The 26,962-nt window shown below is 36.6% G+C and overlaps 1 protein-coding gene across 2 annotated transcripts in view; it reads right to left on the bottom strand.

Moving 5' to 3' along the window:
* The window catches only part of LOC142344497 (sodium channel protein 1 brain-like), a 182,220-nt gene extending 161,479 nt beyond the window's left edge, over positions 1 to 20,741 (bottom strand). Inside the window, exon 1 of one of the 2 annotated variants that reach the window (XM_075396185.1) lies at positions 19,213 to 20,741. The gene's annotated coding sequence lies outside the window, so the exon portion shown is untranslated. Of the gene's footprint in view, positions 1 to 12,484; positions 12,814 to 19,212 lie in introns of those variants that run through there. The other variant, XM_075396182.1, reaches the window with a different exon arrangement.
* Between the last annotated feature and the right edge of the window lie 6,221 nt (positions 20,742 to 26,962).

The following is a 26,962-nucleotide window of genomic DNA, read 5'->3' as shown; positions in this document are numbered from 1 at the left end:
AACTTTAAAAAAAAGACAGAAATCGCTACGAAGTACACAACAATTGCTTTAAAAAATTCTAAAACTGAACAATGACAGAAAAGCTCAATATTGTATCCAAACTTAAATGATTCTTCAAAATGAATGAAAAACTCCAAAATTTACAAATAATCGTTAATATAACACAGGACCATCAATTAGGACAATAGAAATCAAGTGCAAACTAAAATCTGCCTGAAAATCTCTCTCTACCAGGAAAAGCATGAAAGAAACAACCTAAATTTCTCACTTCTTTGGACTTCCATTCAACAGAATAGCCAATGATTTTTTCACATGCGGCATTTACATCCATTCACACCACTTCAATCGACACTTAACCGATTGAAGCTTAGCAGAAAAAATTCTGCGTAAGACTCGAAATCTTTGCCGCAAAATCCGAGACTTTCGAAAAACTAGTACTGACTGGGAGGGAACAAAAACAAAGAGAAGTAACAATCTTAAGTTGAATATCGAAAATAGCCGAAAAGTAAAATAAACAAAAAAAACATTCATTTCAAAAAAAGCGTCAGCATACAAACGAAAAACAATTTCGAGAATTGAGGCAATAAAAACGCTCACACAGTATAAGATACGCTCACAAATATCTTGAAGTACCAAAAAAATAAACTTCTTAGAGACATTGGATTGTTATAAAAAAAACGTTATTCAATTCCTAAAATGAAGAGCCCTCGAGCGTTAGGCTTCAATTTAGTTACCAATAAAAAATTAAGAAAACGGGCCAAAAATTGCAAAAATAGCAAAAAACTAATTTTTAAAATCTTTAACTGCCTTTAATTACCAAAATTCTTATCTCAAAATTCTTATCAAATAAAAAAATATTATTACTTTAATCAACAATCAGATTTTAAACAAGAAAAATCCTTTAAAAAAACAGCCTGAAAAAGCATAAACAAACCAAAAGTTTGCTCGTTGCGCAAAAATTTTATGTTAATTTTCTCAGCGCATCAAAGCAGAGAAAAAACAATCCTAAGTCAAACAAAAAAATAGCCGATAAGTAAATTGAACTAAAGAATTAGGGAAATTCAATTACATTTTCATATAGTAAAAGTATCCATAGAAGCAAAAAAAACTTTCATGCGATCAACCTTACAAACTGATAAATCAATAATAGGCAAGCCTTAATAAGCTTAAACAATTCCAACTTCTAAAAAAAACTGCAAGCAATTGAGAAAAATTGTATCAAATTTAACTTTTTGCCAAAACCTTTAACTGGTTTGTGCTGCAAAAAAACATCAATCAATTTGTTATAGAAAATGACTACCACAATTAAGTAAAAATTTAACTACCAACAGACAAAAGAAATCAATATAGTGAGCCAAGAATCCCCAAAATTGCTTAAAAATCAGTAAAAAGAGTGAAGAAGCCTAAAATTAGCGTACAACTCCGCTTAACAACCAAAATGCTTCAAAACGATCGAGAAACCAATTTCAATACTTCCAATCAGAAAGGGCAGAACTGATGTCACGTTTCTTCAGTTGTTACTTTTTTAGCTGGTGCACTGCAACTTTGATGAAAAAACCCAATCTAATTAAAATTTATCATGGATTTAATGTTCTCAGTTACGATCATTCCAATTTTTGCATAAATTTCATTCTGCTATATTACAAATTGTGAAAAACCAAAAATTACAATGTTAGAAGCGTAAGACCTGAAAATTTAAACTTTCAGATATATTTACAAATTTTTTCAGCATCAAAATTCAGGTCAAGAAGTGATACACCAGTCTAAAGTGTCGATATTTGCCGATGATTTTTGAAGGTTTTTCGCAGACTGCTCTCCTATTTTTTCTTACTATCTTCCTACCTAAAACGCAGGAACAATTTTATAATTCATGAGTTACAACTTTATATCAACTCCAAAACGTCTTTTTATTTCTGTACGAAGATCTGGATACAATCCAATTTGGATACGGACCTAAGGTAAACATACTTACGAGCTTATTTGCGAGTAACAAATTTCGAAGTACCACTAGCACAAGTGTTCATTGCAATTAATGAAACAAACGCACAGAAACTGCTCAATAATAGTGTCTATTACGTTAAGAGTCCGTTAGAATGTGAAATAAACGGACAGTGGACTCAAGGCAATCTGCTGTTATTGAATTTTCCCATCCCTGTTTTCAATGCGCGCAAAAATATGACCAGAGGAGAGTAAAAAAATCGCTTTCCGACACTCGTTATGAACGGCTTCACTACGTGGACAAAAGGCCGCATTTCAATCCATTAACAACCCAAAACGTCAAACCGTAGCAGTTCAATGTACAATCTTGTACTACTATATCATAACCTAACGTCTGCAGTGCCAGAAGTCAAAATTCCAGAAGTTTTTATATACATAGCCAAAGTTGACTTCCATGAACTTTCGTCAATTTAAAACTTGCAAGTTGCGTATTCTAAAAAATTACGTTTTTCACAGCCGCTGAGAAATTCTGACTTAATATCTCGAACTGCTACACGGTTCTCGATAACCGTCAGAAGTTCTCAGTAACTTCAGCCAGAGTCGACTAACATTCACCCCATCCTTTATTATGCCAGATTTCTAGTTGCAAGTAGACTGTTCTCAGAATTACCAGAACAAACAACAAGTTTACATCTCATTAATTTAGGTACTCACCGCACTTCTTAATAGAACTGCACAGAGATTTTCCAGGAAAATTGGCTCACAAGAATGAAAATGAGCTTACCTTTCATTTGTTTCCTCAGGAAGCACGACCTACCTGACTACTGGCTTCCTATGCTCACCATCAGATAATGAGTTTATCACATACAGACGCAGCAGATCATTCATTGTCACGCTAGCTTTTTGACGAAGTTTAATGCATAATGTCAAATGTATAAAATGCATCGATTTCAGAAGTTGACCGTTTCTGGGGAGTCTATACTGCGAAAGACAAACTGTTTTGTGAAAACAAAATGAGCTGCATAACCAAACAATCGTTTAACAACGGACGAATTGCTCGCAAACATCTGACGAGGCACTGGATTTGGTTTAGCGAGAAGGTTAGATTCATAGCGTGCTGGTGGGGTGTAAAGAGGGGGTGGCATTTAAAAAATTGTAGCGGGGTTCAAAACGTGTATAAACCTCGTAAAAACTATCAAACTTAAACAAAAAAATCGTTAAAAAGACAGGACTCAATTAATTGTCACAATCTTTGAGAGCATTCAAATGTAAGTAATTTAAACTCTATAATAAGCCGACTAACATCGGACGAACTGCACTCGAATGACTAGCGAGGCAAAGAATTTAGAAGGTAAGCATAGGTTAGAACAATTTTTATGGTGCAAAACTTGACTGGAGAGGGGTCATCGGCTTTATTTTTGCAACACCATTAACTTCTGCATGCGCGCAATTCAAATCACTCAAAAAAATCAGTCAAGCGTAAAAAAGTCACTCAAGTCTCGAGAATTAAATCGAAAGAATGCTATATAACAGAAACCGGTCAAACAAAACTTTTGCATAAAAAGACGCAAGTTTACAATAATCGATACTATAGCCTTATGCCAACAATATGACAGCCTTAAATTCAGTTTGAGAGCAATTGAATAAGAACACAGAAGGAACAAAAAGAATATGGCTTTTTCAAAAACATCTATGGGTTCCTCTAATGAACAGCTTCTTCTTTTAAGTTATTCACCGGGTTCCAATTCGCTGTAATGTCTTGAATCCATCACATCGCGATTGTTTCATCACACGAATAGACTTTCTTTGTAGTTGTTATTTGTTGTGTTGTTTTGTCGTACAGAGAACCAGACAATTCCAGTAATCACTGTTAGATTGAGCTGGATCGAAACCAATCACTTACCAATTGTTTTTCTTCTCGATTAGCTCTATTCAGATCTGAAGATTACTGCTAACATCCTCAGTTTATGCTAAGCAGGTCGAAAACCATGTTTAAACAATGAATTCTTGTACCTCAGTGCATTACTGTACCTGCTAGTAGCGATGCTCAAAAAATAAGCCAGTCTCTCAAAATAGGATGTTCATAAATAGAAATAGTTTGCTGATCACTGATTTGTATCTCAGCTAGATTATTGTTTTAATTAATTTAATATTGCTACTATAAGCTGTACTCAACATCATCAACTGCACCAAACTATTCTGGTTCCAATTGTTTCTATGCAGATAATTTGGGCCCCGATAGTTCGGTTTCATGTCGATAAGGGCAAATTGGAAGAATATGCCTTTCCCAATCAATTGCAAAAGGGAAAAATCACCTGGTTTACATGTCTGTTTCTAAAGTGTGGATGGCTCATGCTAGCGGTTTCCCATACTTTCCACTCTGTCACGCTGAGGATTCTATCCAAGAATCTATTCCCAATAACCCGACTTCAAAAACTGACAGTCTCTTTGAACTTTATTTTTCTCTAAGATATCCCCATCTCTCGCCATCATCATGGTAGCGGAACCTTGCATCGCTGTCGTGGAAACCACTAATACCTGCCGACTATAGCCAACTGATAAACCCACACGCTGGAAAGTATTCCGAGATACCGAAAACTTCACACGCTAGTGGCACAAATTTAACTCTGTCAAAAACGCTTCAGAAAGTAAAGCATGCATTTTCTGGCTTAAGCAGATGTCCTGTTAATACCATGCTCTATTACCCAATCTATGAGACTTTGCTGGGGAAGTGATTGTTACATCCAAAGCTGCTGGATGACTTGCTCAACCATTCCTTGAACTGTTCTCAGGTAACAGACTGTTCGTACATAAGATAGGTTAGATATAATGCATGTGGAACAAATTCTGTCCCCCCTACACGATCGTGTCACGCAATCATATCTCTGTGGCCAACGATACCGCTTGGTCGCCAATTTTTCAAATTTCGCGACCTGAGAAGACATTTCATTTCTTTTTCGTAAAATTTCACGCCAAGTCGCTGCTCGGAAGATAGAAACACAGAGCTGTAATAGCCTCTGCCGATAACCCTGCACCTTATCTACACTAAGATATCCGGGCTTTTTCTATATTTTGTCTCTCAGAAATCGGATTGACATGTTCTTCGTCAACTGTCTCTTGTATTTTGTGAGACAACTCAGATGACATTTTATCACCTGAATTTTCAACGGTTGTGACAAACTTTTGGGCATCAGTTGCTGTTTGTGTCGTAATCAGTTTCACTGACATTGAAGATTGGCTCACAGATCCAACATACGCTGCTTTCAGTTGAACAACTGCTCGTCTGATCCCAGCTCCAGTTTTCTTTATGGAAGACATGCTTGATCCTAGGAGCCTTCAGAGATTGTCCAGAAGTAACTCAATTTTTTAAATCGTTTTGTATAGACAAAAAAAGAAAACTTATGGAAGCTACAACAACCTCTTATCAGTCTTTGATGTTCCTTATTGTTCTGATGTCAACAGTAGTTAGGTCGTTGATTGTCCAGAGCTCGCATAAGTATTTTCTTACCTCTAGACCACACTTTTTACAGAAGTGGTCAGAATGTCGATACTTCACACAGTCCATTCTCCTTAGCTGCCATCAAGCCAGGGTCGCAATACCCTGACTCGCGAATAGAGGCGGTCCCAAATGATAACCTTTTTTGCACTCCTGGTTGAATAGTGATAGATGGACGAATTGTTTAAGTAAACATTACTACTTTGCGAATACCAAAATGATGCGAAAGAAGCTAGACTGAACAGTAAATTTTTGCACCCACCAGTATATTACCCATTTTGATAAAACTGAAAGCGTTTCTAAATTTTATATGTAGAATTCCTCCATTCTAGAATTTCGCAAAGTAACCTTTGTAGAATGGACTAGGGTCCATGCCCTCAGAGCCTTCAACAGCACCAACATGTTGTCTGTGATTAAAAAACTCAACAAGGTCTGTACCTACTTTGTTCGCTACCCATTTTGCAACAAGACGCAGTAGAACTTTACAAACAGCAATAGGACCATCAACTGTTTTCTTGAGAGCTGTTAGTGTTGCACTAAAAAAACTTGCGCAATTTCTATTTGCAAGTCACTAATTGCCTAGTCAAGTTCAATAATTTTGCAATAATTGTAATTGAAAATTTAGATTGATCCTGTAATGTGCAGCTGATTGCATGTAGACCTCTGGATACTATTCGGATGGCCCTGCAGCACTGGAAGGGTTGAAACTCAGAGAGAAAAGGGTCCGATTAATCAAACTGACATGCTTCCTTGCCAAAATCTAACAATTGTTTCTGAAGCTCTAGTTTTTGAGAATGCTAACTCTAGAATCACTATAAATCTCAATCATACAGTTGTCTTGTGTTCACAGAAAGAAAACACATTTTCCAAAATTAAAAAAGCTCGCCTGGCACTGTTTGTAGAAATGATCTATATAACAAAATGATGATATAACTTTCACCTTGGAGATAGGCCTTCTAGTTAGTCAAATTCTGTTAATCTTATAACCGTCTCTTCCAATAAAAATAAGTTAAATAAGCGACCTTGAATTAATTAGAAAAACACTTTCAGAAAGATTCTATGCTATTTAATTCAAAAAGAATCAAACACAAGGTATAAGCAAGCACTACAGCTTCGAATCAAGATCGATGTTGTGATTAGCCTAATTGTTGTGATAAACTTGTTAAATAGTTTAAGATGAGTTATGACCAAACCGGCAATGACGTCAATGGACAACCACCTGTTCTCCGGTACATGGATCGCACCCCCCTGATGAAGGCAAGTGCAAGCAAAAGAGGTTGCTCGGAACTGAGTCCGGTTGAAGAAAGATCGATGGAAGAAGTCATTTAAAGCGCACTTGCAGCTCAAATGCCAAGTATTATTGCAGGCATTCAAGCAGAAGTTCGGAATTCGGTATCAGCAGCCATCAACGATGCAATTGCCAAGTTGAAAGATGAGTTCGCTCAAAAATTAACTGTGCAAGAAGAAAGATGTAACTTGAAGTCCCTATCCGAGGCCCAGCTACTGGAAAGTTACAACAGGCGTGATAACATCAAGATTATTGGACTGCCTGAGGTTATCAAGGATGATGGAAAACCTGAAGCGTACGCGGCGACTATCGAGGAAATTGTTAAACTTGCGAACAAAATAGAAGTTAACGTGGATGAGCAGGACATTTCAATTGCACACAGGCTACCAAGTTCACAGAGAGGCAAGCGACCAATAATTGTCCGCTTCAACAGGCGAGTTTCAAAAATTGAGATGCTGAAGAAGAAGAAAAGTTTGGAGAATCTCGACGGTTACGCCAATATTAAAGTCTTTGAAGATATTAGTCGTCCCCGTTTAGCATTTTTTAACCTAATGAAGCGCGATAATCGTATTGCAATGGTTTGGACCCGAGAAAGTAACATTTTTTTCCAAAACAAGAATGAAAGATCTATTCAGAAGATAACGGGACTGTACGAAGGTGGTGATGAACTAGGCTATCAATTGCAAGATGTGAAAAACTGTTTTCATTTTCAGCGGCATTTCTCCGGCAGAGAAATGCTCGGAGAGGGAACCTAAATCAGTTTTATCTTCATGTACTAGATCCTATTTATCAATTTCCATACTAACTGTTAATGTTCGTTCTTCAAAAAAACACTTAAGTGATTTGGAAGCACTTGTTCATAGTCTTGAGTCTCCGCCAAATGTTATATGTCTCACTGAAACTTGGTTGACTGAAAATGATGACATCGATTCCTTATTAGTTCCAGGCTATAATAATTATGCAATTAAGAATAGGAACACGCTTGGCGGAGGTGTAATGATTCAAATTAAAGATCTAATATTCTTGTTAGAAACACATTCAACAGATATGGATGAGACTCTTTTGGTCTCTCTTCAATACAATAAATATAGATTTAAATTGGCTACTATTTACAATCCACCAAGAACAAATGAATTAAAGTTCGTCGAAAAGCTGGATAAATTTTTGAATGATTTAACTTCCATAAATTGTCCTACCGTTATAACTGGAGATTTTAACATCGACACTCATGTAAAGAATCAATTACATTCGAATTATTTTTGCACGATATCTGCTAATGATTTTGAGATTGCTAATCTTGAAACTACCAGGGAAACTTCTACCTCCGCAACTTGTCTAGATCATTTTATATATCAAAATTTTGCCAGCCCTGAATTTAATGTACTAACTCATGAAAACTTTTCAGATCATTATCCCATCCTAATGAAGTGGCCAATTAATGTTGATACTGAACAAAACTATTTGCCATTTAGAGACATAAGTTTTATAAAAGATCAAGAAAAACGGTCGAAATATTTAACTGACTTAGACTGGAACCTAAGGAATCGGTGTCACTTTTTCGAATCTGATATTACCAATGAGTTGTTCAACAAATTCAACAGCCTTTTCCTGGAGATCACTAACAAGTATGCCCCTCTTAAATGCTTGGCTGATAAAAAATCGAAAGTACCGAAATGGTTTACAAACACCCTTAAAAATTTGCGCCTCAAAAAAAACCAAGCACATCGAAGTATGAAACAAAATCCGCATAACAATGAAGCAGCTAAAAAATTCAAATTGTTACGCGACAAGTTTGGAAAAAGTGTTAAAAGAGCTAAGACAGATTTTTATGCACAAAAATTCGAATCATGTATTGGAGACTCAAGGCAAACATATAAGTTACTCAATGATATTAAAGGAACAACGCGAAAAAAATCACAAGTCCCTGCGTTGAATTCATGCAATGCACGTTGCACTGATCCATGCAGCGCTGACATTGCTGAGGAATTTAACATATTCTTCACCAATGTTGGTCCGAAGTTGAAATACAACATTAAACACGTTCCTTTAACTAAGATGGACGAAGTTAATCACTCAATGTATCTAAAGCCAATAACCTGTGACGAGGTTAGGGAAATCATTGATAATCTAGATAATAAATTCTCATCTGGTGATGATGATATCTCAAATGTCATAGTCAAGTTATAATCAAATGTTACGATTCCATATCTAACCCAGATAATCAATTTATCTTTTGAAGAAGGAATATTTCCCGATGATCTGAAAAAGGCCAAAGTCATTCCTCTTCACAAGGATGGATCAAAACTTGAAGGAAATAACTACAGACCAATTTCTCTACTAATTGTATGGAGTAAAATTATTGAACGTGCTTTGTTCATTCGCATATATGCTTACATGGAATATCATAATTTGTTTTTCAATAGGCAATTTGGATTTCGTACCAAACACAGCACAATTGACGCTCTAGTTGAATTAGTTGAAAAAATAAGATTGAACTGCCGAAATGTAAAAGCTATCAGTTTCTATGTTGATCTTAAAAAAGCTTTTGATACCATTGAGCATGATATCTTATTGAAAAAGATCGAAAATACTGGCATCAGAGGCCCAGCTCTAAGTTGGGTAACAACATACTTGAAAGGGAGACAACAGCGGGTTATTGTAAATGGAGCTTGTTCATCTTGGAAATCTATATTTTGTGGGGTTCCACAAGGCTCAATTCTGGGCCCGTTATTGTTCCTCATTTATATCAATGATCTGCCTTTAGTTTGCAAATCTCTTGATGTTATATTGTTTGCGGACGATACAAACCTCACCGCAATCAACAAAGACGATAATTCAGTGCAAGAAGATCTGCAAAGCATCAATAATTGGTTGATTGCTAATAAGTTAATACTAAATATGGATAAAACAGTACAAATGAATATAAGGAATAAAAATAGTGCTTCCAAATCAGGGTTTAAGTTTGATGATGTTTCTATTGAAGTTCGTAATCTCTGTAAGTATCTCGGAATCTATGTAGATAGTAAATTAAGTTTTCAATCACATATAGAATATATTAAGAAAAGACTCTCAAAACAGTGTGGTATTATATGTAAGCTGCGTCACTATGTACCCCGTAAACAGCTAATTGATTACTATCGAAGCAATGTTAACCCAATAATTCAATACGGTATTTTTGTATATGGCTGTTGCAGTTACTCGTCGCTTCTTAATCTACATTCTGCAGAAAAAAATTTGAAAATTCATTTACTTCAGGAAAAGGTCAGATAGTTCTAGGGACATTTTTATCTCTAATAAATTACTAACAGTATTCGAGTTCCATGTTTATGAGCTGCTGAAATTTGTCCTGAAATCATTGAAAAAGATGCATAGCGAAAGCTATCTAAATTAACTCTTTGAATATGAGCATAGTACCAGAAACACCAGAAGATCTACCAAAAACTACCTAAAGATACCCTCCTTTAAAACGCAGTTTGAGCGCTCCTCTATTTCATATCGTTGTACAGAGCTATTTAACACGCTAAGAAAGAATGAAGTTCTAGCACCAAACATTGAAACCGAAATTTGGCAAAAAAATATTGCTATTTTATCATAAATTTAAAGAAAGTTATTTGCTAAACAATGAGGAGCTGGTATCCTATATTTTTAAATAGTTTATTCCGTATCCACCCTCAAAATATTTTTTCACCTATTTCTTTTCCATGAACTCTTGTCAAAAATTGTTGCGGCACTTACTTTGTTGCGGCACGCTTAATCGAAAAAGTTATATCAAGTTATCAAAGAGAATTATCAGAATGAAATCGACAACCAGGGGGTTCTTCATCATGAGCTGACAGAGCACCGGAAGCCACACCTCAACAAAAAGACTGTTTCAAAAACAAAGCTCTCAAATGCTGAGGAAAGAATTCGACGCGATTGAACACAAAAATGAGCAAGTCAATATTGTTTTTGGTAGTAACATTATTGCAATATTCGAAAGCGATGCAACTACTCCTGGTGGTGGTGGTATTCATTCATATAGAGGGTCAATAACAAAGGAAAAATTAAAGTTCTGGGAAAATTAACGAAAGAAAACATTGATTCTACAAGATGGCACAAACAATATTCTCAAAAACGACACGAGCGCCGACGAGATCTTCCAGGAGGTTGAACAATTAAATGATAGTTGTATGGCTAAATTTCAAATTGATAATTTTGTTTTCTGCGAAGCAGCCACTGCACAAACAAAAACTTGAAAAACACTGCACAAACAAAAACTCGATTAAACCAACTCATTCGCAATGTAACAAGGGTGAATAATAGCGTTGCACACTACAACAAGATTTATCATGACAAATTTACAAATTTCATCTGAACTATCGTAAGGGCAAAGCTTACCTGAGAAACAATTTGCTGCAACAACTTCTGAAAACATCCAATGAAGCAGTTATCACAATGTTATCTAATTCTCATTCCCAATCGTATAAAATGCCTATTAGAAGTATCTCCCACTATTCATTAAACTTGAACGGTGGTAATTACTATCAAACTCGGTCTGCTAATTATTATAGCCCTAACTAGGAGGACACACTTTTCTTTACAACAACGAAAGTTCCGCAAAATCATTCCTTATTAGGAACAATGCCTCAAAGCAAAACGTCATGAAAAACAAATTTACATTAGAAAATATTGTTGGGAAAATTGTTAAATTTCTATTCATTTTTTTCGGACTTTGAACTGATGTCAGTTAAACACTTCCTCTGTAATTAACAAAAAAATTCATTTTGCCTGTCGCATGTTTGGAAAACTATCTCGAAATTGTGGAATTCCATTTGCTTCAAAATAAGGTATGAACAGTCATCACAAGCCCCTTCAAACAACGGTATCACTAAGAGACTTTTGTAATTGAAGTTTGAATTTGATAAAAAGTACGAAGTTGTCGTTTCAAGCGCTTTTGTATGATACCAGTTTTCTACTTTCTAGGATGTGTAAAAATTTAGCAGTTTGGCCTGGAAAAAAGCCAGCCTTGCATAAATATTCCACCAGCTCTAGAGATCTTGAAAATTACCTGTGCCAATGGAAGTATTTAGCAGTACTGAAATTGCGCTAAAGTCAGCGCTTCAAAGTGAGCTTATATAACTTCTGAATAATTAATTTCATTAAAATCTACAAATAAATGTGGCTCTGAATTAATGATGAGAAGTAATGATCTCTTTCTATAACGTCAAATAAATGAGTTGATTTTATCATGACAACCCCAAAATAACTAGATGCAAGTTCCAAATCCCGTTAACGAAATCCGCTTTCGGAGCGGATTATATCAATATCGCTAAAAAATGCAGTTAGAGGATCTGGGTCTTAATTATGTGCTTACACCAGGGACAAATTTGGGGAGCTATTCTGGTTCAAAGCCACCATTGCTTTTCACGACCCCGATTATCGTTTCTGTTGACGGAAAGCCCGCTACTAAGTGAAATATAGCACGTGCAACTTGTGAACGTAGCTGTTAGCCCACCTAATGAGGGGGACAGTGCAAAAAAATGCCGACGTTGATTCTTCGTTAACATACAACTGAAGGCAACAGTTCTCAATGAACTAAAACACTACTAAGGAACATCCAATATTCGCGCAAAATGTAAATTAAGACAAATGAACAAATCAGTTTATAAGCAACACGTTTCAATGACAAACACAGCGAAGATCATTACAATAACATCGGCGCCACATTGAGATCAATCAAGAAAGTAATAATTTTATTCAATTTAAAAAGTTTGCATTTGAACCTTTAAATTGCAACTGCACGTTCCTCTCCGGTAGTATCCAAATGTAGACACGAAGACAAACATGGATAAATTTCATTTTGCCCTGAAAAATAGATTTACATATGCATCAATGATTAAGCTGTTTATTAAGCAACTCCACTATATCATGAGCCCTTTTTCATATAGTCACAATTCACGAACCCGTTTTCAAATTCAGTGGTAATGGAATTTAAATTTTTCGGTTTCTCAGTTGGAATACCAAGTGGAATACCAGTTGGAATACCAATTTCTCAGTTGGAATACCAAGTGGAAACATCAAATCGGATTGCGATTACTGAATCTGATTAATTTAAAGCTATTAAACCAAAAACACCCTCCCCATTGGGGTATAATAACACAGAATTAAGGGTATCCCGCTTTTTCACCTTTATTCATTTAACCCCCCCATCATTTAACCCCGATTTTAATCTTTCTATAAAATAATGATTATTAAATTAGCTATATAATCATTTGGCCATGCCTCGCAGGCCATGGCTCAGTGCCCCTGGGATTTGATATGAAACTTTCACAACCGAACTTGGGATTATTTTATCCACTAAATTATGACAAAACATGCCTTTAACGTCGACTGCTATTTGGCGGGATGAAATAATAGAGGGGTTAAATGATAGAGGGGTGAATAAATCGGGCTTAAATGATAGGGGGTTAAATGAATAGGGGTGAAAAAACCAATTAAGCTGCCGGTAATTCTGCAAGAAAAAGGAAGGAGAAATGAAATCTTTATGATCGATAAAAAAAACGTACCCGAAAGCTCGAGGAGAGTCTAGTCTGCCTTCAAAAATTGTAAATAGAATGGACAATTACGTTGAAATTGAGATCGAAGCTGGACTGAAAAAAGGATAATAGCGATCATATGGGTTTCGTTAACAAAAATTACTCTGAGAAGGACGTCTGCACATGGAAACTGTTCTGTGATTGCCATCTCTTTAGAATTTATTGGTCAATATTTAAAACTTGACGAATGCTACTAATAACCCTGCGACGAAAGTCGCAAAACCACCACCACATTAACAACAACAATAAAAAGTATGCTGAATTCTCTTCACAAATATTTACAACTCACTATTGCGACACACAACTGTAACAGAAACCTGGCGTTCCTAGATCTGAACATATACTGAACGGAGGAAGAAAAACTAGCTGCCATTGGTATAAAAAATCTACTGATACCGGAATAATCTATTCCGGAAATACCGGAAATTTCCGTAGCTGAGCACCGATACAACAGAAGAAAATTGTGATTCAAGGGGTTGTTCATATGATTTTCATTGCAACCAGTGATTGGCAATCCCCTGAAATAGCTCTTACAAAAAATCAGGCGATCTGGACTGAACATCATTGTCCAACTGATTGCTCTTCCAGTGTTGTTAAATAGACGAGCGGTAAAATAATCACAAAGAAAACGTTAAAACCTCCCTCCTACAAAAAATGAACATCTCAAATTAATTTAAAGTCTCAAAAAGAATAGGCCGAAACCGATGCTTTTAGTTCCATACAGTAGAAAAATCACTCAAACTTTTGCGAGGGGACTGAAAAAAACTGTGTGCTATTCAAAAGCCGAAGAGGAAAAGCCGAAGAGTAAAATAGGAACGTGCTTGACCACACTAAAATCATCTGTTGATGGAACTCTGAAATCTCATGTGGTTCATAAAGTTACATGCAATGGATGCAATTCTATCTGCGTTGGCTAAAAAGCCGACGTGACACCACTAGCAATTCGGAACAGCAAAAGAAAGATTCCATTGCCGGAATCTACAATAGAAGTTTTCTACAATAGATGTTTCTACAATAGAAGTTTTCTACATCAAATAGGTGAAACCGCAACTAGATACGCGCGACAAGTTCCGGGAGCAGAATTTGACATTGTTCTGTTAGTTCAAATGAAAGAAGATTTAACTTTTGAATTTCAAAAATTTTCCAATAGGTTTTAATTCAAAATTTTTTTCAACCACGTCAAGTAAATGATAACTACAGATCGGATTGAAATTTAAAACTATTTTGCAGTAATTCAAAACAAAATACCCGAGAATCTCAAGAACTCCGGGAATGAGATTGAAAAAATTTTGGTCTACTAATTGTAAATAAGATTTTGTAAATCTGATTTTAACTGTAAACAATTTAAAAATTCGTTTTTATTTTAACTCATTTTGTAAAATTCGGTGGAGAGTCAATAAAATTTTTATATAATTTGCAAATAATTTTTTCGATTGTGGTAATGAGTTTTGTAATGTGAACCTGACGATGAACGCAATGATCGTAAACGTTTGTTTTTAAATCACTTTAATTTGTACTTGACAGTTACCTCTTCTCTGCAGCCACCTCCTATAATTATATCTGCTATCATTTTCTGCAATTTTCTCTTGGTTTTTTTTGTTTTGTAATGTGTTTGATTTTCTAGGGTAATTCAAAACATTGGCCTAAACCTAAGCATTCCTCTTTTTCTTGCACAAAATGTATTTTCAACCCTGAAGTATTTTTTGAGCTTGAGTTCCCACACCCGATTTTTGTCGAATATGTTTACCCCTGGTTTTTTGGATGTATATAGTTCCGATTATTATATTTTTTTCTACAGCGCAAAACACATCCAGATTTTTTCATTCAATGCTACTTGTGGAGCCACAGCATTCAGCAAGGCGTTGACCCTCCAATGGATACTTTTTTAGTGCTCTGATGTCCCAGTGATAAAATGCGAGCTGTCTGTCCAATGTAGATGAATCCGCATAAGTTATATTTTAATGGTTTGTATCGAAATTTAAAATCGGGGTGAAAAACCAAGATTTTAATTTTCTGGCTGTGAATAGATTTAGCAAGTTGCATGTTTTTCCAATTGGATCGCAAAATTAGGTCTAATGTTGCCCCTTTATTGTATAGAAATTGTTAGTTTTTCATGAAATGTATTCTGGTTTTTTATGCTTTTTGGGATTTTTTTTCATGCCCCCAGCTTACTAGGTGCATATTGTTTGCACCCACTGAACGCAAATTCCAAATTTTTGAGTGATGATTAACCATGCAATGATACGTTCTCTGTATATAGGGTGGGCATAACTTACTTGGCGGACAAACGTAAGATCCTCCTGATCCTATCCGTTTCTGATGGAAAAGAAACTTATTTGACAATGAAAAATAATTTGACTTAAAAAAACGTTTTTGAGCTTTACGTTCATCGTCAGGTTAAAACCGATTCACAAAAGATAAGGCAAAAAAAGTAATTACATTTTCTGCTACAACAATTTACACAATTCAAGGGAATATCTAAGAGACTACCATCGAAAAACTTTAGCAAACACAATATTTAGCTTATCTACAACATTATACTTGAGACTAGCCTTAACGAATGTTCATTTTAAGTGTAATCAGATGAGGTACACTCAATCTGACGGTTTATCCACGGTTGCTTCGTTGGCATTATATTTTGTTTTGTTTTCAATTGATCATTGCTTCCAGTTATTTTCGTATTGAAGTGTGGTTTGCTATTTTTGAAGATCTTTTTTCCGGATACCACTTTCTGGTTCTTGAACAAAAACCAACCAAACAAATTTTGCAATAAAATTCTCCAGAGCTATCCCTTGAACTACATTTTTTGCTGAAAAAGTCCACAGCTGCGAAAATTTATTATTATTCTAATTTCAGTTGATTTTTGATACGAACGTAAGATAATATTCTCATCCGTCCTCACGTTTAATTTAATATTGAGAACAGCCAAATTTTTTTCGTCGTTCATTTTTTCTAAAGTTAATGTTTTGAATTTTCAAATCGGGTTGCTTCCGGGTTAACAATAACCATTCAACAAATGTTATCCTCATATCTGTCGTTTATTTTCTCCCGCGCCCCTGGCTCTTGATAGCTGCAATACATACAGATCCAAACATTGTCCTGAATTCGGACACTCTCTGCTTTTGTATTTTTGGCTTTTTGAATGAAACCAAATTTGGCATAACCCTCATTCTCCTCGTAAAGTCATTCTCCGGTTGCAATCTTTGCAATTACCAGTTTGACCACATCAAGAAAGTTTTTCAATCAGCTCTTGTGTTTGCAGTGATGCCTCAAACGATGCAATCCACAGGCGTGCAAGTATTAGAGCCCATAATGCATAGATAGACCACCTGATTGTAAATACCGTTAAAGTTAAAATGAAAATTTGAAACCACCAGCCTTATTATATTTTTCATTGCCGAACTTAGAATAATCGGAGCCAGGGTGTTTGAGCAGAGTTCTCGTTGGTCAATATCTGTACCCTTTTCAACCGACACATTGGTTTACAATCTTGTTAACGTCAAGAGATACCAATTGCTCGTTATCATCAATAAAAGTTGACTCTAAAGCTCTTCTAGTCACTCGTGTATTAAATTCAATGCCTTCGCCAGGCATTTTCTTTTAACAAACGGCGTAAAAAGTGTTCTAATGTTCATTATTGCTATCAGTTACAATCACTGATAAATTTTAAAGTTTTGCCGCTGACTTTTCCTTGCGTCATCAATTGTGTCAGGCCTTTGTCCTGATTGCAAATTTATCTTCAGCTCCATTGATATTTGAAACTGATGACAGTTTAATTAATACTCAAGTTCTTTTTTAACGGTGAACTTTTTATCACGCAAAATAGACAAAGTTTCTCACTTATCTTTTCTTTCTCCTGCAAATTAAGTGCGATTTCTCTTTCTGTGAGGAAGTGCATCTCGTTGAACTTGTCTCTTACAGTGTATTTAGTCCAAACAATTGAACTTCAAGTGCAAACATATATTTTGTTGATGACCTAGCACAGTCTCCAGGCGGTTGATCTCCAGTCTGGCTACCTAGTGACATTCACAATACTTTAAGTTCTGCGTCTTCCTCCACTCGAAAATAGACTTTTTGCTTCGTTGAGCACCAGACTTGAAAAGTTTCTGATTGAAATTGTCTGTGCCACTCCTTCGACAGTAAACAAAGACATTGAAGCGGTCTTTGATAGTTTGCAAGAAGGTTATCAGCTCGAGCCCGCTGCAGGATCTATAGTTATTTAATTGGTGACTCAAAATTGTGATGTTAACCAGATTGTGCCAAACTTCCAGGTTCGTCCTCTCGCTCAGACAACCTTGATGATCAAATATCTCGTTCCTGCAACAAATATTGGAATTTGTGCTGAATGAGTAGCAAAAATATGATATCAATCTTCCTAAACATTACTCGTTGCTTGATTATTGGAGACTGTTTATACTGTGGTAAGTGAGCTTGCAGCCAAGATACGCACCATCTCAAAAAAAACTGTAAATTTCTTTCCAGCTTAAATGCAGGAAGTTTTTCAAAACCTTGTGTATTTAACGTTTTCATGGGCTCTCATTTCAACCGATTGATACATTAATGAATTAGCAGAAACTGATTGGTCAATTACAAATGAACTTTGATTTCTGAAATTTCAAATTTTACGTTAATCTTCAGAATATTACTGCTTCACAAATTGTTAAAAGATAAAAGGAATAAGTATTTCAATTTTCTGAGACAACTATTTAACCAATTGTTGGAAATATCTAGAAGACTATTATTGAACATCTACTATTTACATCCGCTATCGTTTTAACTAATATAATCATATTCCAGATATTTCATTCTTGGCTATGATTTTCATTTTTTCTATTTAAAAGGTAAATGCAGGAGGAGATTTATTGTAGTAGATGTGAAGGCATGATAACTTTCTTCTGCTCCAACTAAGTAACTGCTGATTATACTGAACATGGAGTGAGCAATGCAGCAGCCATAATTTCACAATGTAAAACCTTAATCTTTGAAGCAGTAACACTTCAAATTAGGTATCCAATTTTTAGAACGTGCCAGAAGTTCCTACGTGGCCAGAAGTTGACATCCGTTGACTGTCGACATTCTATAAGATGAAAAAGGAAACAAGTAAATTAAATCCTGCAATGACAAAATAAGCCTATTAGGTGAATGAATGTGGTGCTGTGTAGTATTACAGTTTGTGTACGTAAATGAGACAGGTAATCAGTAATCAAGTGTAGCACAACTATTTCTTCTGGTAAAAAAATAATCCATACTTATTAAAAATAATTTTTGATTTGTGAAACAATTGTTTTTAAATTTACCTTAATTGTCAGATTGTTACTGCATCACAAATTGTTAAAGGGTAAAATGAAGAGTTATTTACTTTTTAATGTCAAAACAATTTAATCAACAGTCGAAAATATCGAAAAGAATATAATTTAACACCTATTATTATGAACATATGATCTTTCGTTTTCCAAAATTATCTTTCGTTTTCCAATATAGGGTACTTAGAGCCTAGATGTTTTGTTTTCGAGGTGATCTTTTTCGGCCCCAGCTAAGCAATTTCTGATTATACTGAACATGAAAAGAGCATTGCAGCACCCAATAGTATTACGAAGTAGAAAATTAGTTTTTGAGGCAAAATCAATTCAATTTAACAATCCGTTTCTGAGGAAATGACAGAAGTTCTTACTTAGCCAGAAGTTGACTTCCGTTGACTTTCGTCATTTCAAAGGAAGAAAAAAGAAACAAGTAAAATACATCCTGTAAGGACAACAAAATAAGCTTATGTAAAGTACGTGGTGTTGTGTAGTAATGGAGCTTATGTACGTAAATAGCGTAAATTTGTGTAAGCTAGAAAGCTAATCAGTAATCAAGTGTAGCGCACTTAACTAATCTTTTAAGAAATTAACCATAATTGAATTGGAAATTGAAACCTGATTGGATCTGTTAATAATTTGGGTTGGTTTTCTTCATCTGATTACTTTGCGAGAGTTTCTTTCATTTCTTCAAAGTCCTTGACAACGTTTTGGGTGGAGGAATTAATTCTTTTTGTAGGGCGTCGTTGTTGATTCAATTTTTCGATATTGTTGTTTGGAGGCGGGGGCTTGATTGAAAGTGCCTTGTTGGCAGTTTTTCGATGTTTCGGAGTGTGTGACATGGTTTTTTCTGTAAGGTGGGAAGCGATATTCTCACTTTCTCGGCTTTTCTCGGGGCAGTTAGAAAATGTGCAGGGGCGAAGATTTTGATTGGTAACGTGTTTTTTCATATGTCTCGGCTTGTTACTTTTGTAGCCACTGTTGATAAACTTCCTGGAGTCTTCCGCTTCATTATTTTCTTTATTCAGAAATTTATATCTGAATTTGAAATAAAAACCATTTAGGTTTGCTGCCAAATTTTCGTAGATTTCTCCGACGTTACCTTTTGGGACTGACAATACGATTATTTCCGACTTGGCCACATCCGAATCTAGGATTATAAGTTCGATTATGATTATTCTATGCTCATGGATGATACAGAGGAATTGTTGAAACTTCAAATAATCAAATAACTGATCGACTGTGCGGAGCAGCTAGCTTATTATGTCGGTCAATATGATGCAGTGGTCCTGTTTGACTGAGGACGTTTAAATCAAGAAGTATATATATCGTATAAATTACTCATTGTATTGTGTTCAGGTGTCTGGTAACATCTCATTAGAGATCATGAGGGCGGTCTTCAATGCTGATGTACAATTGACTGAAGGTTACGTCATTCAAATCTAGTTGGGGTTGGTGCCAGTTTTATTTTGATTTTTATTGTGAATGGAGGACGTGATTTTTATTGTGAACTTCTAGGAAAATTGATCAAAAATGGTTTTTTTTATTAGGGAAGCGGTAGCAATTCTTTTTTTCATGTATACTCGACAATGCATGACAGCACATATATATGTTGGACAGCACCGATTGTTTGTCGCATTTTTTTGTTTAATTTTGAGGCAATCGTGATTGAAGAGCATTCAATGAGCGGTTCGGTTCTAAGATGGCGAGAAATTTGGCGGATCTTTTGAAGACTTTCTTTTCGAATTTTTTGCTTTTGTTCTGACCAAGTGGATTACGGCATATTGGAGAAGAGTTAGAATCCGCATGAAGCAGTTGGTATTACGGTAGCTTGGATAGGCGGCATGCCGTGTCCGTTTTTATTTCTGATATTTAGACTTTTGAATTGATATGTTGATGCTGGTGAGGTTACGTTGTTAGGGGTTCGACTTGTTTGGCATCGCCTATCTCGTTCTGAAGTTTGGCAACAGGGCTCACAATTTCATTGGCATTTTCAATTGAAGTTTTCCCGTAGAGAAATGAGTCTGATTTCTTGAGTTCGCCTTCGATCCTTTAGTTCGTTAGTTTTTGTTTTGAGATGCAGATCTAAAGAGGTGTAAAAGAAACCAATTTGTCAAATTAAAATTACTTCCAATACTTAAAACAAACGTTTTCGAACTTTACGTTCATCGTCAGGTTAAAAATGTTTTACAAATTGTTAAAAGATAAAATGAATATGTATTTACATTTGTCTGAGATGACAATTAAAACAATTCTAGGAAACATTCTAAAAAATTCAATCGAAAATTTTTCCTTATGTACAATATTTAGCCTATTTACAACACATATTTACATCTGTTATCAATTTACTTAAAAACATTCCTATTCCGGATTTTTCGATTTTGTCCATGTTCTTGTATTTTTAGGGTTATTCCGAATTTGCCCTAACCATAAGTATCCCTCTTGTGGAGGTTTTGCAAATTTCGTTTTGTCATGCACAAAATGTTTTTTGCCCTATGCATTCACATTTAGTCAAAATTATGATTTGAACTAATATTTTAGCGTGAGTTCCCTCCCCCTATATTCGTCGCGTGTGTTTAGTGCCGGCTTCAGCTTGCTGATATATATAGCTTCGATGATCATTAGTTTTTCTACTGACCGACAGGCGTCCAGAATTCTCCATTCAATGTCATTCGTGGCGCCACGACATTCAACTAGATGTTGACCCACCTGTGAATCCTTCTTTTGATGTTCTGTTATCCTTGTGGTAACATGCCGGCTTGTTTGCCCAACATAGATGGATCCGCATCCATTACATTTAATTTCATATACCACGTGGGATTTCAGATCTCTATCAAAGGATGATTTCAGGGTGGGGAGGCACGATCTTAATTTTCGCGTTGTAAAAACTACTTGCAATTCGCATAGTTTCTTCAATTTGCTTGCGAAGTTTTGAGTGAGGTTGCCTCTGTATTGTAGAAAAATAGTTGGCTTATCATTAGATTTAGTCTTGCTTCACAATTTTTGAAGACCATTCCTCTGGATATTGATTTTTGGTCCAGCAAGATTTGTTCTTTTCAAGAGCCTGATCGAAGGCCAACCAATTAGAGGTTGCATTAAAAACCCTGTGAACCGTCCCTTGAATCACATTTTTCTTATGTTGAAGCGGTGCACAGCTGCGAAAATTCAGTATTATTCCAGTGTCAGTTGGTTTTTGATACCAATGACAGGTGATATTATTTTTGCTGCTCACATTTACGTTAATGTCAAGAAAAACCAAACCCCCATCCATGTTCACTTTTTCTAAGGTAAATTGCAGGTTGTTGTGTAATGAATTTGCAAATTTTAAATACTCATCCGGGTCACCACGAACCGTGCAGATAATATCATCCACATACCTTTTAAACAATTTCATCTCCTTATCGTGTCCCACTGTCTGTTGGTTGCTGCAAGATCTAAAGAGGGTTTTGGTGTCATTAAAGTGAAAGTTTTTCAATGCAGTTCCATAGCGTTTACATGGACTAACAGTTTAGGGTCTGAGAGCCCTTCAGGTAGATTCTCCTTGTTGTCTGCATTAGTTCTCTTGGTCTGGTGGAATCGTCGATCACGACTGCCGTGTTTTTATTTCATTTCGGTGGTTCAGAGGGGGAAACAGAGAATGATGGTGCTGCAGGCCCTATTTTTCAAAGGTAAAATCGTAAAAGGTAAAAGGTAGGATAATCGTAAAAGGTAAAAGGTAGGATTGTTACAGAAAAATTGAAGACCTTGAACTCTGTGAGGCATTCTGATCGGTCATGCTGATGGTCATTCTACGATTGAAGTCGCCTGCAACTATTGTGTTATAAAAGAGGCAAGTAGGGGGCAGGATCATTTTGCCTAATGAGAGTCGATTGCTTTCAGGGAACAGATAAGAATATTTTCAGACGAAGAGTCAAGTCTTAGGTTTTTGCAATTCTCCTGTTGCAAGCTTTTGATATTCTTCTTTTTGGTCTTTCTCCTCCAAGTATATATATAAAATTTCATGTTGTGCTGTCTCGTCTGTTGTAGGGGAAGTTCTGGCTTGGAATCGTTAGCAGCATCAGTTGAAGGATAGGGTTAGTCTTGTAGTTTACCGGAGTTAGTGATAAAGGTCACGAGTTGCTGACAGTCCTGATACAAGAAATCCAGTAGCTGTGGTTGCGAGGGCCTCGCATGATCGTGGTTCTTGCAAACGATTGAAAAGTGGAAGGCATTTTCCTCTGAACTTTTACATCCGCAATTGGGGGAAGCTGCTTGGCTTAATTTCCATTTCATCTCCTTGTATTCCAAGGAGTTTCCAATCAAAAGTCCAGCAATCTTGTTTGCTTTGTGTGGATTTCCGCGGAGCAGTGGGCTTGTTGTTTCTATCTCTGGGACAAATCTCGGGAAATTTTTTTAAAAAACCCCAATGAGTAGGAACTCTTCCATCTATCCGTCCATTCTTTGTTGACAAAATCTGTTATTGATTTCGCTGAGTATTGTAGTTGATTCTTGTTTGGGGCCACTTGCTTTTGACATCTTTCTAGATTGTTCTGGAGGATATGACTTGTGCTGCTTTGTAATTGAAGTGATTCAACGTGGTCAGTAGAGATCAGGTCTGGGCAATTCTTATTTTGATGAGGAACTTGACATTCAAGCTTTTGCCCAAGATGCCCACCAGTGGTATACCGAGGAGACACTCGGCTGCTGGAATTGACGATGAGAGGCAGTTTTGTAGTATGGATCAAATGACCTGGTTTTGAAAACTTTGGAACTATTTCGTGTTTTTTTGGCCCCATACCGGGAAGGCATACAGCGCTTGCGGTGGGATTACTGTTCTGTATAAAAAGGCTTGTGTTTGTAACGATAGTCCATATCTCAGGGAGCATTTGCTTCTGAAGTGGTTCCAGGTCCTCATTGCTTTAGTGATGTCTGACCGTGCATGCTCTTTGTATTCAAGTCTGCCGTCTAAGCGATTTGGTCTGTTGTGTAACAGCACAGCTGTAACCTTTCACAGTTGGTAGATCTCTGGCTGCTGGTGAGCACTTCAATAGCATCAGCTCAATCTTTGAGCCGTTCACGGCCATTCTTCATTTGGTACACCAGTTCTCAGTGTCACGACAAGCATTGTTGAGCTGCGTTTTTGAATAATCACTTGTCTCTGCTTCTGTTAGTACCGAACTTTCATCCGGAAATTTGAAATGTGATTTCCAGTCTGTCAAGAAGTCGTCAATGTAAAGGACGAATAGCACAGGTGATAGTACGCTTCTTTGTGGTAATCCCGTTTCCACCTTGATTTCAGAAGTGTCATATTTATCAATCTGTATGTAAGCATTTCTGTTTTTTAGAAAAGTGTGCAAGATGGCAAGAAGTTTTCCAACCACTCCCTTGTCTTTCAATTTGTAGATCTCTCCGTTTATCAAAACGCTATAGAGTGCTTTCTCCATGTCGATGTTTAACAGGGCTGCCAGTTTCCGTTTCCGAATTGTTTTTTTTCATCAGAAGAATGAGACGGTAAAGAGTGACCTTACTGTTCTTTTCTTGGGTCGGAAGCCTTCTTGGGTAGGGCTTATGCAATTGTTTGCTTCTATCCACTTCCTCAACAGTTGTTCATTTACTCTCTCAAAAAGTGTACCAATGTGACCACGATAGACAGTGGAGATAGAACAGAGTAGATAAGATTTTTTGTTCGGTTTTCTGATAAATGATATCCTTGCTTTCATCCAGGGCCAATTAGATTTCTGCCATTGTTCGTTAAAAAGCTGTAGCAATAAGTTCATGAACTTGGGGCCGATATGCTTGAACATTGGAATTCGTCATTTTCCATTGAGAAGCTTTTAGTGCCATTACGAAGAGCTGTATCAATTTCGTTTTCTGTGATATCTTCTTCAAGTAAGGCGTGTTGTGCCAAAGAACTGTTTGAAGGAATCGCAGATACTTTTACTTTCTGGTGACCTAGACCCCAGATGTTCGCTTATCCACTCTGCTGCGCTGTCTCGTGACAGATTTTTGAAAATTTCTTTCGTTTTTTCCAGTGCGATACCATTCCGAGGAAAAGAGTTGCATTTAAATACTTTACGAAGGTTCCGTAATTGCTTGCTGGCGTCTGTGAGTAGCTTATTTCATAATTGTGTGTGCAATCCTTCTTTGTCGGTATGTGTTCTCTTGTTGAAGTGTGGATAGCCTCATTGATGGTGTCCCAGGTATGAGAACGTCCAACTTGAATTGAGTTGTTTCTGTCAAAGCCTGGAGAGAGTGCCTGTGACCAATTTTCTCAGTCGTCTTTTTTAAATCATGGTTTTGTAATTGTTTGGATTCGCTTGACGTTTCTATGTAAAGTAACAATTACGGGGATATGTCCCTTCAAAGGAGCACCAGTGAATAGTTCCGCTTCGTCATCGGTGATCAAGGATATGTTATTGGAGTTGCTGATTCTGCCTTGAAGAATTCATAGGTTGATCACACTGTTTCATTTTTTGGAGAGAAAGGTGGGTTGTCCGTCGTTGAGCATTGGTTGAGGTTATCATATAAATATTGCCCTAGTGAACTGTACTTCGTGTCTTCCCAGAACAAATGCCGAGCATTGCAATCCCCCAGGAAGATACTGCCTTCAATTTTGTTCTTGTTGGTATAGTCGAATGCTTTCTTCATTTGTTCAATCCACATCTGCATGTGGTTTTTGGATTGTTGCCGAATGTAGGCAGTCGGCTCCAGTCGCTTGGTGTTATCCAAAAAGATATTTATCCACAGAAAATCAAAGTGAAACTGATTTTTCAATGAGCATCGCAACCCCAAGGTCCTGACAAGTAGATTCAGTAAAATAAAATTCAAAATGGCTGTTGTCTAAGGTTTTTCTGGTCTTGTTCAATGCGACTATTTTCGGTTTTTTTCATAGAAGTGTCTTTTGAGGGCAGTTTTTGCATAATTACCGATTGCACAGGTTCAATCTTTGTAATGGAGGAGTCAATCATGAATTGTTAAAGTTTTACATGATTTTCTCTGCTGTTCTTTTGGAGGATCTATTGATACACAGTCAATGACTGATTGATAAAAATTGGGCAGTTTCCCGAGTTTGAAGGATGCTCTTCGTGACAGTTTGATAGTTTGTGGGGCTTTGATTTATTCTGGCAGTCTTTAAATTTGTGTTTTTCAGAGCAGTATCTGCAGGATTGTTTGGATTTGTAGTTTACTTTGACACGCCCAAACTTTTTGCATTTGAAGCATTGTATAATTTTGATGCCTTGTTGTCCGAATCGTATTGGTTGATAAAAGATAGAGCCAGGAAAGGCACCTGCACTCAGTGCCTCCTCCGTTTGAACTGTAGTAGGGAAAATTAGGTTGATAGTGGGGAGGGTACTGACCCATTGTTTCACGAATCTGATCGCTTTTATTCCTGCGTAGTTTGATGACAACCTTTGTCCAATTTCTGTTTTTTTATATATCAGTTGGTACCCCGTGTATCGGTACCGCTCTATAGTGAGCTTCAATTGAACTAACCCCTCGGGCTGGGCTAGCTTGTCCTCAGGACTCTGGTTTCCAATTCTGATAGACTTCTTCGGCTTCCTCGGTTGTCAGAAAATCTAAGTGGATGTTTCCTCTTGCAGTATTGAATGCGTAACCAACTTTTCTTAGATCTGGATGCTGCTCGAGTAACTTGCAGTGCATGTAATAATTACTATTTTTATCTGGATCACGGAGCCGCTTCGTGAACTTACTGGTGTTCGGCTCCTTTTCTGCCACCGATGGTATGGGACCCAGTGCTTCTGCGTATGAGGTTTTCCGGTGCTTGGGTACATCATGCTTTTATTCGGCATTTTCTTCCTGCATCTTGAGTAATTTGTCCGGTAAATTGGTCGGGAGTTGCGTCGCATTTTTTTTTGATCATTGAGTCAACGTGTTGAAGTATCATGTCTTGACTGCGTTGTTGCTGTTTCATATCGCATGAGTCGCAGAACCAAAGAAATGTTCTGTATTTTGCTAAGACTTTGATGTCTGCAGTGTCTATCTCTGCGCAATCAATATGCAATCAGAGGTTGCATCCACTGCATCCCATGAAGTTCGTGTTTTTTGGGAACGAACTTTTGCAGACATTTAGGAAATTTGTCAGCCTTCTCTGACTGAGATCCCAGTCGGTTTTTTCCCATCAAGGCAAAAGCTGAGATAAGCAGCTCGGATGGCTCTTAGAAATTGCAGATAGATGTACCTGGAAAACAAAGTTCAGTTCTACCACTATTACCTCTACTACCACTACCACTGCAACAAGTCACTTATTCGAATTCGTCAATGGATCTTTTTTTGTTTTTCTCTGTTTTTGAAAATGCTTTTGTGACAATTTCTGTTTTCTCTTCTTACCCAGAATGACGGACAGTGCTTGCAGTCCGCAATTCTGGGT

The sequence above is a fragment of the Convolutriloba macropyga genome, chromosome 8 (genome assembly GCF_964194025.1).
Source record: "Convolutriloba macropyga chromosome 8, txConMacr16.3, whole genome shotgun sequence".
Classification (NCBI taxonomy): Eukaryota; Metazoa; Xenacoelomorpha; order Acoela; family Convolutidae; genus Convolutriloba; species Convolutriloba macropyga.
This window is presented reverse-complemented; position numbering and strand designations above follow the sequence as displayed.